The sequence below is a fragment of the Haliotis rufescens genome, unplaced genomic scaffold, assembly GCF_023055435.1.
Source record: "Haliotis rufescens isolate VD_foot unplaced genomic scaffold, xgHalRufe1.0.p SCAF_27, whole genome shotgun sequence".
Lineage (NCBI taxonomy): Eukaryota > Metazoa > Mollusca > Gastropoda > Lepetellida > Haliotidae > Haliotis > Haliotis rufescens.
This window is the reverse complement of record NW_025963968.1, coordinates 5,190,980-5,204,708: the sequence shown is the minus strand read 5'-3', so window position 1 is coordinate 5,204,708 and position 13,729 is coordinate 5,190,980. Positions and strand designations below refer to the sequence as shown.

Below are 13,729 nucleotides of genomic sequence, written 5' to 3'. Positions count from 1 at the left end.
ATTTTATTTTTGTAGCGTATCTGTAATGTTCGTTGCGTATTTGATACGCTTGGATTATATTTTACTGCTTATTTCTGCATTTCTGATGTGTATTTCACGCAGATACGCAGCTTATCTGGAGCTCTGCTTCCCCTCTCCAGGCAGACACTACAACTATATACGGAGAACGTCTGGTTGAGATAGTTTACACTGTGTCAACAAGGGCCTAGACTAACATCTAGTCTCTGAAATGAACATATCGTACAGAAAAAACAGTTATTCAATTATCTTAATAAAAATATAATAAAAGGGAGCCCAGAGACTCTCTTCATTTTCTAGACTTGCCAAACATTAAAGACTTGCATGGGCTGTATTTGATATATATTTGTATCAGGGTCTGTAAGACAGACTAACAAGGGCCATGAACAATGTTAATCTGGTCAGTTTCAGAGGAACAGTAATATCTGTCTTCACATGCATGTCAAACACATGAAAAACATGATAGGGAATATCCTTGACAGATTAGAACCCCTTACAAATTGCCACACACACGTGTCACAGCTAAAATCCATATTGACATATACAAGTGATTTTTAAAAATAAGTTTAACCTTTCAATAAAACCCCAGATTTTGGATTGAATCAACAAGTGTTGAATCTCATGTTTCTTGATAATGTCATTTCTGTGTTGCCCAGCGTGTCAGCAATCTGACAAAAAGGCAGCCCGGACTAATCACGTCTTACTGCTCAGTCGGCCATTGCAGACATTCACTGCTTGGTGGGCTGTGATATTTGTTGCATCAACATCACTGTCAGGTTGCAGAGGAGCATTAATTCTTGTCCATTCCTCTCGTGAGGTGTTTAAGGTATTGACAGGGGTTTAAGTAGGAATTCTTGTCAAGTGTCATATCACAAAGCCAGGCACACACCACAGTTGACCTGTTCTGCTGTCAGTTGCAATGATGATGATACTGGTGTGTTTACACTGGAGAAGATCACAGAGGGTTACAGTTTGAATGTTCCAATCGTTTTTTCGGCTTGTCAAGGTATTGAAGTTGGGAAAATAGTGTTGGAGGCGTTCCATGAAAAAGTCAGCGCTTAGAGGCAGGAACATTCGATATCTGATAAAAGCTGAAATTGCAATCAAGTCTCCTTGGCCATAAAAATCTGTTTTTTTTACATGTTGAAACAGGTGCTTTGAACTTTACAGAGATTAATAGGCTCACGGCAGCCACAAGAGTGGTGGAGCACTGTCGTCATGCACATTGTCAGACAGAGTTTCAAGTTTCTTGCCCAGTCAATCCCAGCACCTTACATCCCAAGGCTGACATGCACTCATATGTCACAGAGCGAGTCGGGATTTTTATGAAAGTGTTAATTTTGATGTTGTGTAACTATAGAACCAGTCTGTCAAATGAAAAGAATTTCGAGCAGCCCTTTAAACGTCTAGACATACACCTACAGTCAGCAAATTTCACTCCTAATTGAGTTTCCTTTCAGAGATCTCTTGTAATAGTCCCGTGTGTTTATACCACCGAAACAGATAGCATCGGAATTATTCTGAATCCGCTCCATTGTGGACAATGTACATAATCTTTATACTGATGGTTCTTGCCATAAAAATCCATGTGGACATGCAATCGTTATGTCTGTAGACAGTGCTTGAAAATGGACATGCAGGCCGAGTGATTAGTATCTCTGCTTATCTTTCTATAACAGCACATGCGAATAACGGCACCCCCGAGGTTTGGCGTTCAGAACAGGCAGGGGATGGTACTCCATGGTCAGGCTCAGTACTAGGCGGGGGCCTCATTAGTGCAACATAACGTTATCAATAATAGAACAAATATATTTCCCAACTCAATGAGTGTCTAATCTTACTTAATTCTAATCAATACTTCGCCTATAGGTGAACAGTCAATATACGAAATAGTGCAACGTCTATTGTCACCAGATGGCGCTATCTACAAGGGCTGTTACATCTGTCAAATGGCTTTTACAATGGATTTAAGTTGCTTGTTTATTGGTCTGATATAAAGTTAGCTGCCTTGTGGTGGAGGTTATGGAGGCTGTGTGGACAGCTTGTAACACTTTAGGCATCATGTACACTTTATATAGCATAGACTTGATCTACGGTTGGGAAAAGAATTTATAGAATAATCTTCTTGTCTTGGAATTGATTTGTGCAAGGACATACGACTTGTGTTAAAGCAGAATTTCCAGATTATTTATGCTTTCTTTGGCCGATGTTGTTTTTGCAAATATTGTTTTAACTGTGAGGAGTAGCCTAGTGGTTAATGTGTTTGCTCGTCAAGCCGAAGACCCAGGTTTGAGTCCCACATGGGTACAATGTGTGAAGCTCATTTCGGGTGTCCCCCGCTGTGTTATTAATGGAATATTGCTAACGCGACATAAAACATTCACTCACTCACTCACTCACTCACTCACTCACTCACTCACTCACTGTGACCTGTGACACGATTGTTGTTTCAAAACTCATCAAGGCTTCATCACTCAATTGTTCTGCCCCTCAAAGTTAAGTGTTTGTTTTTATGGGCACGGATGGCCCAGTTGACTAAGGTCCCCCAAGTCACTGTGCAGAGTTGCATCCCTTGGGCACGCAAGAAACTTGTGATTGTGGGTCCGAACCATGGTTTGCCCCAATTATGTTTCTAGGTTTGTCAGCTCAATATCTGTGCAGGTGTGTTTCGCCAAAGTGGTAAACATCTTAATTAAGACCTGCATCACTTTGGGCTTTCCTCCCACATTAAGCTGACACGCTGTGATATAACTGGAATAATGTTAAAAGCACTCACTCACTTCGGGCTTTCCTCCCACATTAAGCTGACACGCCGTGATATAACTGGTATACTGTTCAAAGCAGTGTTAAACCCCTCACTCACTACCTGTTTCTTTTCTCAAATATGTTTCACTGCCTCTCTCTAGGAATAGTTTTCAACATTGATCCTCAGGTTTCAACAATTTTTCCAAGAACCTACTGGTAATACTAGAGATAATAATTTATTAACTGTCAGGAATTTGATCCAGATTGACATAAGTGATAGAAATTCCTTTCAGGCACGAGGTCTTTGAGAAGTCATTGATCCTGAATGCCATGACAGACCTTAACATTTATAAAACTTTCCCTACTTTTTCACCACTCTGTGAAAATGTCTGTTAGACATGAACAAATGTGCTTAAATATTGAGTTTTCATACAAAAACATGTGAAAAATAGGAACAGGGGTGCAATATGTTTTATATCACACAAGTTCTGCAGACAAGGATACGAACTTGCATTATCATTTTTATCACCCCAATATAGCACTGCCTGTTTAAGGACAATAAACATGCAAAATGGCCGTGAAGCAGAATGGACTTGTCAGACTTTTAATATGAACCTTTGAGTTGCAGTGCTTTATTGCAGTGTAAGCTTGACATGTTGCAATGTCAGTTTTAGGTCATTTAGACTAACTATGTTATTTATTGCCTCTCAGAATTACATTAACATGTGGCCATGTCACAGCATGGACATGGCTGTACATAAAGGTGTATGGTGATCACTTTGTTAGAAGATGTTCTACAACAAAATATACACGAAGAGATTTCATTTGCAAATATCCTTGGTTTAAAGGGGTATAAAGGGGTCTACTCCTGTGAAGATTTGTTTGTTTGTTTCTTGTTTAATGTCGCACTCGGCATTATTCCAGCTATATGACGATGGTCTGTAAATATTCAAGTCTGGACCAGACAATCCAGTGATTGATATCATGAGCATCGATCCACGCAATTGGGATACGATGACATGTATCAACCAAGTCAGCGAGCCTGACTACCCGATTCCCCTTATTCGCCTCTTAAGACAAGCATAGTCGCCTTTTACGGCAAGGATGGGTTGCTGAAGACCTATTGTACCCCGGATTCTTGTAAAGATCCATATTTCATTTTCTGCAAGCTATGCTTGTCATAAGAGCACCCCCTTTACGACAGGCATAGCTTGCTGAAGACGAGTTTTGATTGATGCATGTCATCGTATCCCAGTTGCGTAGATCGATGCTCATGATGTGCTAAAAGGGGTGTAGAACTATACTCACTCACTTAATTAATTTACTTGTTTGTTATTTTGAAGATGTAAAGATCCAGACCATAAAGGGAACAACTTCCCTGTTTTTCAAAGATAACCTTGGAGAACCACAGAAATATACTGGTTCCTTTTGTGGTGTACCTTTTGTGTACTGATATTGATAACCGATACTTGAAGAATACTCTTAGTATTTTCTGTATTGCCTGTAGGGCTGGGACAGGTAACTCGGGTACTCGGGTACTCGGGTACTCGGGTCAGGTGGGTCCTGAGTAGGACCCGGGTACCCACAGGACTACCCAGACCCGTGGTTAGTCACGTGATATATTGTTTAATGACAAAAACTTCCTGTAGGTCAGTGCTTACACTACAAGTTGCTAATGTTCGCATTTCTTTCTGACGATGAACACATTCCTTTTGACTTGAGTAAAGATAAAGCTTCAGTCAACTTCAGTGAATGCATGATCTGATTGTTTGATACATGTATCTAAATAGTTTTGGCAAGGGCTGTGGTAAAACAATTAGCAATCAGACATTTTGTTCTCTACTCTTGAGACTTGCAGACAGGTAGGGTTGGGTAATAGGGGATCGGATACCCGGGTAGTAAATTTCGTATCCCAGCCATAATTGCCTGAGTGTCATGTGTGTGATTGTGGCTCACTCACTGCCTGACTCATACATATGGTTGTATGTGATGGATGTTAAACATGAAGTAATGAAAGCATCTCACTCTGATATCTCAATCGAGTGAAATAATACTTGATGCTGAAACTACTTGCATTCTGCTTGAATGACATGATTGTTTTCTGAGGGAGATCATGAAGATCAATTTGAAAATATGTAATTAAAAGAAAATGTCTTCTCTTTCAAAAGAAAATGTTTATCTCACAAGTTGACAATTTCACTCATGACTGTGCCTACTCATGACTGTGCCTACTCATGCAGTATTAATTTTGTCTGGTCACTCAAGGAGGTAAACTTAATATGAGACAAGGAAAGGTAAAAAATACTATTAAATAAAATATGTATCAAGATCGCAGGAAATGATGTGAGATATTGGAGACAATGGACAATTCCATGTGTATGGGGTCGGGGTCGGGGTCGGGGCTGGGGGGGGTCAGAGGTGCAGTCTAGTGGTTAAATGGGTTGTTCATCATGCTGAAGGCCCAGGTAAGACCCCCCCCCCCCAAGGGTACAATGTGTGAAGCCTATTTCTGGTGTTCCCCACCACGATCATTGCTGGAATATTGCTAACAGCGGCGTGAAACCCAACTCACTCACTCACTCACTTATGTGTATCGAGCCAGATCACATCACATCACATACCAGCATTAAGATATCTTCAAATTATCCTGAAAAGAAGTTAAAGAATACAAATTTTTGTTCATATGACTCATATGACCAAATCTGGTGTTCTTTAACTTTTTTTGAGTGGTATATTTTGTTTGTTTCTCTGCTGTTTTTCACTACCGTCGACAATAATGAAGACAGCCTGAAACTAATCCAGTCTGGACCAGACCCATTATCTATTGATAAGATGCGAAATGTTAAACACGGTCAGGGTACGATATCATGCTATGAACCAAAGCACCAAATTTGACCACTCAATTTTGTCACCTCCAATGACAGCCATGAGTTGGTAGGGACCTGTGATAATCCAGAATCATCCCAAGTTGTATTGTTTCCCTCCAGAGAGACTTAAGCCAGTCTAGGAGTCACCTGTTGTAAGGACACATCAATGTTGTACAGCTCATTGCTGACATGTCAATGGCATTTATACATGATATGTCCAAATATTGCATAGCTGCTTGGGAGATATAGACCTATCTATATAGAGGAATAGGCAGACCCAGCCTCAAACGTGTCACAGCCATGTGGCATCACTTCTTATTGTTCTAGGTAGGTGTGAACTTGTTCAAATTTGGGAATCACCTTTCTTCATTGTACTTTAGAGTCCTTTAACACTGTTTGTTGTTAACTAAAACATGTTTATTTTTTAATGGACATCAGTTTTTGAGATACTGCTGCAAGTTCTGGGGGGCTGTTCCACTTTCAGTTATTGTATGATATATTGCATTACAGCTTTGACTGCAATTTTGTATATGATTTGTTAATTACAACAGGAGTGTTGGACTATGTACTATCTCTCCTCATCAAACACCAACTGGTTCAGTTTGACCTTGTATTACCCAGGTTATCCAGTCCTGTATAAATCTGCAGTTTTGTTCACAGAACTCCAATTTTTTATAGGATGTAAATGCTCTTTAGTTATTTTCTATAATTATCCCCCACCCAACAAAGTTGGCGGGGGATATAGAAACGGGCTCCGTCCGTCCGTCACATTACGTTTCCGGAGCATAACTCATAAACCGTTCAATATTTTTCTCATCAAACTTTGCAGGTTTGTCAGGTACATGCTGAACTGGTGCCTTTTGCTATTAAGAAATTTTAGAAATTTTTATTTTTTACGTTTCCATTGCAACAAGATGGACTTAGGTTCTGCGAGGGTAGGGTTTGTTTCCGGAGCATAACTCATAAACCGTTCAATATTTTTTCATCAAACTTTGCAGGTTTGTCAGGTACATGCTGAACTGGTGCCTTTTGCTATTTAGAAATTTTAGAAATTTTTATTTTTTTTACGTTTCCATGGCAGCCAGATGGACTTAGGTCCCAAATATCCATGACAATTTCCATGACAAGTTCCACCTCGGTTAAAAAAGGTTAGGGTTTGTTTAGATTTAATTATGTCATAAATTCTGCAACAGGGGCGGGGGATATAGCCACGTTAGTGGCAAACTCTTGTTAATGTTTATGATGTTTTAATTGCCTGTTCCCAGTGGCTCCCTTGCAAACCATGTGAAACATGTAACAAGCCCAACTACGTTCTACTCAAAGTTGGGGAGGTGGGGTAGACAAGTGGTTAAAGTGTTCGCTCGTCACGCAATAGACCTGGTTTGATTCTCCACATGGGTGCAATTTGTGAAGCCCATTTCTGGTGTCTTCCGCTGTGATATTGCTGGAATATTGCTAAAAGGGGCGTAAAACCATACTCACTCACTCACTCTACTCCACGTTTGAGTGGCTTGGCTGTAGTTTTCCGACTAGTCCACAGACCAATTCAGTATTGTGTCGTATGTCATAGTCTCATTTTTTTATGTTCAAAAACTTGTTTTAAAAGTAAAAATTGATGTCTTACTATATGTTGTAGCAGATTCACTATATGTTGTAGCAGTATTGCTCAGGGTATATGTCGTTTTATATGTTCTGTGTGAGATTTTATACCACATGCTGGTGGTGAATGGCATAAAACCTAACGAGGGATGCATAAAACAATGAATTTGTCTTACCAACATGTTTTAATATGACATTGTAAAAGTATTAAAACAAATGCAAAATTGAAATGAAACAGCTGTTCGATTGAGCTGAGGTTAACTTGTGCTTTGTCACATGACTTTCATTGACTTGGAAAAAGCATGCATGTTTGTGCTTCAAAGTGCTTCTCTCAGAAATCCACGTGCAACCTGTCTTGTTCTAGGCAGGGTATAAGGGATTTATTTCCCTCCAAGGTGGGATAGTATTTTATAAAGATCACGTGAACCAATCAGATCTCATCATTCTGACATGGAAGTATGGTAATAGTTGTTATTGTGTCCTTCATTGACTTTTAAAAAATATTATATAAATGCATAAATTGCTCCAGTCCTATTTTCTTGTTTTGGACATGATTCTGACCAAGTCCCTGTAAGGAGTAAGTAGTAGTTCAAACCAATCAGGCTATAGGGCATCTAGGTGGAAGAGTGTTCACAAGTAAGGATCCTTGCTGGGTCCATTCTTGTGTCCTCCCTCCCAACTTCTTCAGGAGAGACATGATTTCACTAATTCCCACACTCTTGGAATATCTACAAGGTAATATTTATCAATGATCATACCAATACACCATATTGAATCCACAATCAAAAACTCAAGACATACTCTGATCAGCCTGCTGGTCTAAACAGACATCCCTACCCAGGATGGAGTACTTAAAAGACTATTTTTCCACCTCTGAATTCATTACGGGGATAAAACAAGGCCTGCCCAATGAAGACCCGGTTAGGATTGGTCTGCAGCAGCTCATGCTTGTCTGAAGAGGCAGCCAAAGGGATTAAGTGGTCACTCGATTATGAAATGGATGCTCAAGATGACAATCACTGGATTGTTTGGTCCACCCTCGTATTTATAGGCAGTCATCATAGCAGAATATTTCTGAGTGTGGAGTCAAACAAACAAACACAAGTACTGGCCATCTGAGAGTAACCGATGCTAGTTGGCAAGAGGTGAATTCATGAATCGGTTTAGGAGGCTCAGTGATAGCATGTCATCATATGAAGACAACATCGATTTTTGCTCATAATATCTGGTCCTGGCTCAGTTGTTTGCAGACAAGGGCCCCGTTTCACAAGTCTATGTTGAAGTATGGAAGTTACAACTGCCTTAGCGCTAAGACTTTCGCAAGTCTATGTTGAAATATGGAAGTTACAACTGCCTTAGCACTAAGACTTTCGCAAGTCTATGTTGAAGTATGGAATTTACAACCGCCTTAGCGCTGAGACTTTCGCAAGTCTATGTTGAAGTATGGAAGTTACAACCGCCTTAGCGCTGAGACTTTCGCAAGTCTATGTTGAAGTATGGAAGTTACAACTGCCTTAGCGCTAAGACTTTCGCAAGTCTATGTTGAAGTATGGAAGTTACAACTGCCTTAGCGCTAAGACTTTCGCAAGTCTATGTTGAAGTATGGAAGTTACAACCGCCTTTGCGCTAAGATCACTTTGTGGAACAGTACCCAGAATCTAATTGCTGGAATATTGCTGAGCATGGTGAAAACAACAAACAAACAGACAGATAGACACAAATGTACTCAATGCTTCATTCATGCTGTCTGTTTTCCCTGTGTCAGTTAGGATGTATTAATGTTAGATGACCATGACACCTCATTGTGTGTGGTTGTAGGGCTAAGTGGTGTAGCACCATCTTGTCTGTGAACAGCTGCAAGCTGACTTCATTTAGACTTCCATTCAAGTCAACTGTTGCACATGAATTAAGTATGGCAACATAAACATGGCTATGGGCCGGTGAGGTAATGAGGTGTCTCTCATTGACGTCACATTTTATGCTCATTCTATTGCTGGCCCTGGATAACCAGGACTATGGGAGATGGCTGTACAGGTCGTAGGCAGTATTGAGCAGCATTTTGATGTATTGTTGATGTTTGTTCAACATATTATGGTGTTGTGAACTACTTTATGCATGCTTGAAATGAGCATTAGCAATGACTGTATATTGATGCAGGCTCACAATGCACGGTCGTCAGGTTGTGCAAACTGTAACTGTTTGAATGAGTGAAGGAGCGAGCGGTACGAGTGAGTGAGTGAGTGATCAAGTGAGTTAGTGAGGTTATGCCAGTTATATGGTGGGAGGAAAGCCAAAAATAACACAGGTGATAGAATTTATCACTTTTATGCAATCCAGAGTTATGGCACTGACAGAGAGATCCTTATTTCCAATTCAAACCTAAGTGAGTGAGTGAATGAGTATTGTTTTATGCCGCTTTTAGCAATATTCCAGCAATATCATGGCGGGGGACACCAGAAAATTGGCTTCACACATTGTACCCATGTCGGGATTCGAACCCGGGTCTTCGACGTGAAGAGCGAACGCTTTAACCACTAGGCTACCCGACCGCCCCTCAAACCCAAGACTAGTGGACCTTATCACCGAGTGTGTGTGTGTGTGTGTGTGTGTGTGTGTGTGTGTGTGTGTGTGTGTGTGTGTGTGTGTGTGTGTGTGTGTGTGTGTGTGTGTGTGTGTGTGTGTGTGTGTGTGTGTGTGTGTGTTGATGATGCTGATATTCCATCTCAATCATGGGGGCACATATATCAAACTGTCTGTCAGGGTCCAGGGAACACAGCGTTACAACCCAGTGCAGTCCGCTCTGGGGACCGACCATCATAGGAGACATGCAATCTGTTTTGCCCCTAATGTCAGCTGAGGGATGCAGCTTGCTGACCTCGGCTAGGACCAACCATAACAGGAGCACAAGATGTTTGCGCCAAACAGAAACCGTTTCGATTTTAGAATAATTGATGCAGTCATATTATATGTTTAGAGACAACATGTAAAAATGCTGATGTGGGGAAAAGTTGAAAATAATTGTAATGATTCACTGAAGAGTTGTACTACAGGGCATCGTATGCAATGATAGGCCATGGAATACTTCAGGAAATGGTGTATACAGGTCATGTATATGTACATGTGTACTACAGTGTCGAGCCGTGAAGATCCGGGGTAGAATAGGTCTTCAGCAACCCATGCTTGCCGTAAAAGGTGACTATGCTTGTCGTAAAAGGCGACTAACGGGATCGGGTGGTCAGGCTCGCTGACTTGGTTGATGCATGTCATCGTATCCCAATTGCGTGGATCGATGCGCATGATATCAATCACTGGATTGTCTGGTCCAGACTCGATTATTTACAGACCGCCGTCATATAGCTGGAATATTGCTGAGTGTGGCGTTATATACAAAAAACAAACCAACCAACCAACCAACCAACCAACAGAGTGTCATTTCAACACAACTTGCTATATAGTTTACTTGCACCTCAAGGGAATTCTGGGTAAGAGTATTGGTCTGTTGAGTGGTCTTAAACAGTCAAAAATACATAAAGGAAGCAATGTTTATCTGAGGACACCGCAAGGCAGTTCTGTTTGTTACTTTCTGGTGTCTCCCGCCGTGATATTGCTGGAATATTGCTAAAAGCGGTATAAAACCTTACTCACTCACTCTGTTTGTTACTGATGCTGTCATGTTGTTGAGTTCATACCTGTATTTACTCTGTGTTTCTTTTTTTTCAGGTAAGTACCTGTTGATGCTTCTTGTGAATTGGACGGGCCACGTGTTGGTGAGATGAATGTGCCTCTGCTACCTCATAGGCCGCAATAAAGCTGTTATGTTTCTGGTCCTAGCCCATGTTATTTTCAACCCCGTGTGTCAGGCAGTTTATCTTCTGGACGAGTAACTCAGCCTGCTTTCTCAAAAATGAATTAACAAACTGCATGACGCACGACACATGATGCCTCTCCTATCTGTGTGTGGGGAGATAATAAGGCCTTTTGGGCTTGTCAAGTTCAGTTTACACATCACTCTACTGAATATTTATCACTGAAAAAACCAAAAAAACCTATGTTGTTGAACCATGTGAGGCCAAATCCCGAAGACCAAAAACATAATAGTTATACCATGGTGTTGAAGGACCAGTCAGAGCCACAATTGCAGTGTTACTACATCTGCAACATTGTAGCATGTACTACAACTACTTCAACAACACTGTAGCACATGCTACAACTACTTCAACAACATTGTAGCATGTACTACAACTACTTCAACAACATTGTAGCACATGCTACAACTACTTTTGCCACATTACACCAGCATGTTATATTACATATTGACAGCAATGAATTGAAATCCAGCACCTGTGTTTGAAGACTTGAAAGTTTATGCAATAACACAAACCTGTTCCTGATAAATATTTGCGTTTATCCAGTTTCAAAACAACAGGGATTTATCTAGGGTTCCTAACTATGTCCCCTTGGAATGCAAATTGGGACAAAATCGTGATATTGCTCACAAATTTGATTATCTTAATGTTCTTATTTTTGTAAATTCTGAAGAATTAGGAAATTTTTAATTCAAATTGGGAATTTTTACTGTCATTCGCTGCAGACTTGAGGCCGAATTTCGGGCTCTGAGCAGGTCTAGAAACATCCCTGAATAATTTAAGAAGGACAGATTATTCGTTGATAGATGAACATGATATGATGTGTGTTGCTGAATGATTATAAATGCATTATTCACTTTTTTGTGGTTTCAACTCTACTAATCATAATGTGGGACATTCACTTGATTTAGTGTGCTAGCACTAAATTAAAGATGGCTTTTACTCTGAGGAAACTATACTTTATTAACGTGACTATTCAATGAACTAGTCAGCATGCATCTTTAAAATTATCCATTGTACAAGTGTCGATAAGAGTTTTATTGGAGTTGGTGCAGACAGTGTTTATCTTCACACAAGCTCCAATAAACAGATCTGTATTAAATTCAAATGAATGACACATTGCATTATTGATCTGAAATTCATATGCTCCATGGATTATCTATCTATGAATGGAATAATAGGCTTCAGTTGAATATTTATCTGAAACTGTAAACTCCAGACTAGGTATTTAATGAATAGTGTTTGAGATGAACAACAGTCATAGGCAGTGAATGTTACAAAAGCATATACAGTAATATGTTTGTAACGTACACTCTTTTAATGAACTAACCGATTTGCTGTGCAGAGTTGCATCCCTTGGGCACGCCAGAAATCTACGATTGTGGGTTTGAGTCCTGGTTTATCCTGATTATGTTTCTAGGTTTGTCAGCACCATACCCGTGCTCGTGGGTTTCACCGAAGTGGTAAACGTCTGAGACCTGCATCACTTTGGGCTTTCCTCCCACATTAAGCTGACACGCCGTGATACAACTGGAATAATGTTAAAAGTGGCGTTAACCCTCTGGATGCCGAGTTTTTTTTCTGATGCACATTTTCCTAAGATCGGAAAAGTGAAGGTTGTGCGAGAATTGCACTAGAATTGCGCTATCACAGCACTGGATGTACCTCTGGCTGTAACATTACCAGAGGTGGAGAATAGTAAATTTCCTATTTGATGGTGTAAATTTAACTGCAAATATTAAACCGGTTTTTAAAAAAGACACTTCTAAGCCAATATGGCGGAAAGTTCACTTTGGCGTTCGTGTTTGCGGATTTTCCAAAACATTCTAAATGATTTTAGGGTTATCGGAGACGTTTTGGAATGATCATTGGTGCTTTCATAAAAGACAGATATCCGTGATCACTAATATGCTATTTTTGAAATTCATTTCTCCGAGCAAATATCTGAAATTTTGATTTCAAGACATGCTGTAAATAACGCAGTGAGTGGTGATTTAGTAATGTGTAAAAAACGGCGACATTTACGATGTACCTAATTTTCAGAGGTCATTTTCAGTACTTTTGATTGGCCTAAAATGCCAGTGGATGATATCACAGATCAGGGAATTTCCCACCTTATTCAAAACTGTGAAGTGTAGTTGTGTGGGGGATGTATTTTGAATTTTATTCGACTTCAAAGTGAGGGTTGTAGAGGAGGGACATATATGTCCCTGTGGCATCCAGGGGGTTAAACCCAACTCACTCACTCACTCACTATTACGAACTAACAGATATAATGAACTTGCCTTGTTGGTCCCATCCATTTGTGTAGATATGTGCTGTATACATGCTTATAAGGAACTTCAGTTATAAGGAACTAAAATTTCTGGTCCCTTTGAGTTTTTTTTATAAAAGTAGTTTACTGTCGTAGTACTTGAATCAAGTCTTTGAAGTCATGGAAGAACATTTAAGGATCTTTTATGGATAACAGTGCGTCATTAACATTATCTTGGGATTAACGTTAGAGAAGCTGATTTAATATAGTAACAGCATAGTGATGAGCCAATAGGCTTTGCTTGTTGTAGTGTTATGATTGTACGTATATCATACCTTGTGGAGACATATATCACATATCATACCTTGTGGAGACATATA

The 13,729-nt window shown here is 40.0% G+C and overlaps 1 protein-coding gene across 7 annotated transcripts in view; it reads left to right on the top strand.

Annotated features, from left to right (window-relative positions):
* LOC124139362 (Kv channel-interacting protein 4-like) overlaps positions 1-13,729 on the top strand; it is a 500,624-nt gene that overhangs the window by 264,333 nt on the left and 222,562 nt on the right. The window contains exon 1 of one of the 7 annotated variants that reach the window (XM_046506377.2): positions 5,891-5,957. The exons of the other annotated variants lie outside the window; for them this stretch is intronic. The gene's annotated coding sequence lies outside the window, so the exon portion shown is untranslated. Of the gene's footprint in view, positions 1-5,890; positions 5,958-13,729 lie in introns of those variants that run through there. 7 annotated transcript variants of the gene reach the window in all.